Genomic DNA, 2,926 nt, shown 5'->3' on the forward strand with positions numbered 1-2,926 from the left:
AAGAACCATTCTGTACATGGTAAGATACGTTCATAAAATTTGTAAAAATGTAAAAATATAAGAATATAAAATGTAAAATATTCATAATAAAGTTAAGATGAAATGATAATAATAAGGTAAATAAAGATTAAAAGTTTCTTTGCAAATTCATTTTCTGTGTGGTGGTCTCTTTTCCCAAGGTTCGTCTAAAACACAATGTAAAAATGTTTATTAAAACATGCTAAAATAAAAGCTAACACCAAAGTAAAGCATAAAACATAAGGACGGGAGACGAGGCCGCACAGGTGAGTCGCTCCAGGTGGCTTCCCGTTTTCTGTTGCCGCAGCTTCCTCACCGTTAACGGGCATCCTCACCCCCGGGGGATAAAAACAGGGGCTTTGGGCAACCTAGGGGGCGTACGAGGCTACGACACCTCCGTGGAACGAGGAGGAACGCCGCCCTTCATCTCGAAAGGGGGGGAGACGAAAGAATATATAGGGGACCGTGGGGGACGTACACAGGCGGTCCACTACACACTGACATTCCGCTCTCTTAGCACTGGAAACTGATTTTCCGCTTTCTTAGCACTGGAAACACTGACATTCCGCTATCAAAACACTGGAAACACTGACATTCCGCTTTCAGAGCACTGGAAACATTGACATTCCACTTTCAAAACACTGTAAACACTGACATTCCATTTGTAGAACACTGGAAACACTGATATTCCGCTTTCTTAGCACTGGAAACACTGACATTCCGCTTTCTTAGTACGGGAAACACTGTCATTCCGCTTTCTTAACACTGGTAACACTGACATTCCGCTCTCTTAGCACTGAAAACACTGACATTCCGCTCTCTTAGCACTGGAAACACAGACATTCCGCTCTCTTAGCACTTGAAACACTGACATTCCACTCTCTTAGCACTGGAAACACTGACATTCCGCTCTCTTAGCACTTGAAACACTGACATTCCGCTTTCTTAGAACACTGGGAACACTGATATTCTGTTTCCAGAATGCAGGAAAACACTGGCATTCCACTTTTAGAACGCTGGAATCACTGACATACCACTTTCCGAAAACTGGAAACAATGACATTCTGCTTTTAGAACATTGAAAACACGGACATTCCGCTTTCAGAACTCTGGAAACACTGACGTTCCATTTGTAAAACACTGGAAACACTGATATTCCGCTTTCTTAGCACTGAAAACACTGACATTCAGCTCTCTTAGCACTGGAAACACTGACATTCCGCTCTCTTAGCACTGGAAACACTGACATTCCACTTTCTTAGCACTAGAAACACTGACATTCCGCTTTCTTAGCACTAGAAACACTGACATTCAGCTCTCCTAGCACTTGAAACACTGACATTCCGCTCTCTTAGTACTGTAAACACTGTCATTCCGCTCTCTTAGCACTGGAAACACTGAAATTCAGCTCTCTTAGTACTGGAAACACTGACATTCCGCTCTCTTAGCACTGGAAGACTGACATTCCGCTCTCTTAGAACTGGAAACACTGACATTCCGCTTTCTTAGCACTGGAAACACTGACATTCTGCTCTCTTAGTACTGGAAACACTGACATTCCTCTTTCAGAACACTGGAAACACTGGCATTCCGCTCTCTTAGCACTGGAAACACTGACATTCGGCTTTCTGAACACTGGAAACACTGACATTCCGCTTTCTTAGCACTGGAAACACTGACATTCCGCTCTCTTAGCACAGGAAACACTGACATTCAGCTCTTTTAGAACTGGAAACACTGACATTCCGCTTTCTTTGCACTGGAAACGCTGACATTACGCTCTTTTAGCACTTGAAACACTGACCTTCCGCTTTCTTAGAACTGGAAACACTGACATTCCGCTTTCTTTGCACTGGAAACACTGACATTCCGCTTTCTTAGCACTGGAAACACTGACATCCGCTTTCTTAGCACTGGAAACACTGACATTCTGCTTCCAAAAGGCAGGAAACACTGGCATTCCACTTTCAGAACACTGGAAACACTGACGTTCCATTTATAGATCAATGGAAACACTGATATTCCGCTTTCTTAGCACTGGAAACGCTGACATTCCGCTTTCTTAGCACTGGTAACACTGACATTCCTCTCTCTTAGAAATGGAAACACTGACATTCCGCTATCTTAGCACTGGAAACACTGACATTCCGCTTTCTTAGCACTGGAAACATTGACATTCCGCTTTCTTAGCATTGAAAACACTGACATTCAGCTCTCTTAGCACTGGAAACACTGATATTCCGCTCTCTTAGCACTTGAAACACTGACATTCCGCTTTCTTAGCACTGGACACACTGACATTCCGCTTTCTTAGCACTGGAAACACTGATATTCCGCTCTCTTAGCACTTTAAACACTGACATTCCGCTCTCTTAGCACTGGAAACACTGACATTCCGCTCTCTTAGCACTGGAAACACTGACATTTTGCTCTCTTAGCACTGGAAACACTGACATTCCGCTTTCTGAATACTGGAAACACTGACATTCCGCTTTCTGAATACTGGAAACACTGACATTCCGCTTTCTTAGCACTGGAAACACTGATATTCCGCTTTCTTAGTACTGGAAACACTGATATTCCGCTTTCTTAACACTGGAAACACTGATATTCCGCTCTCTTAGCACTGAAAACACTGACATTCAGCTCTCTTAGCACTGGAAACACTGATATTCCGCTTTCTTAGCACTGGAAACACTGACATTCCGCTCTCTTAGCACTTGAAACACTGACATTCCGCTCTCTTAGCACTGGAAACACTGACATTCCGCTTTCTTAGCACTGGAAACACTGACATTCCGCTCTCTTAGCACTAGAAACACTGACATTCCGCGTTCTGAATACTGGAAACACTGACATTCCGGCTTCTTAGTATTGCAATCACTGCTATTCTGCTCTCTTAGCACTG

The sequence above is a fragment of the Penaeus monodon genome, unplaced genomic scaffold (genome assembly GCF_015228065.2).
Source record: "Penaeus monodon isolate SGIC_2016 unplaced genomic scaffold, NSTDA_Pmon_1 PmonScaffold_98, whole genome shotgun sequence".
NCBI classification, from domain to species: Eukaryota; Metazoa; Arthropoda; class Malacostraca; order Decapoda; family Penaeidae; genus Penaeus; species Penaeus monodon.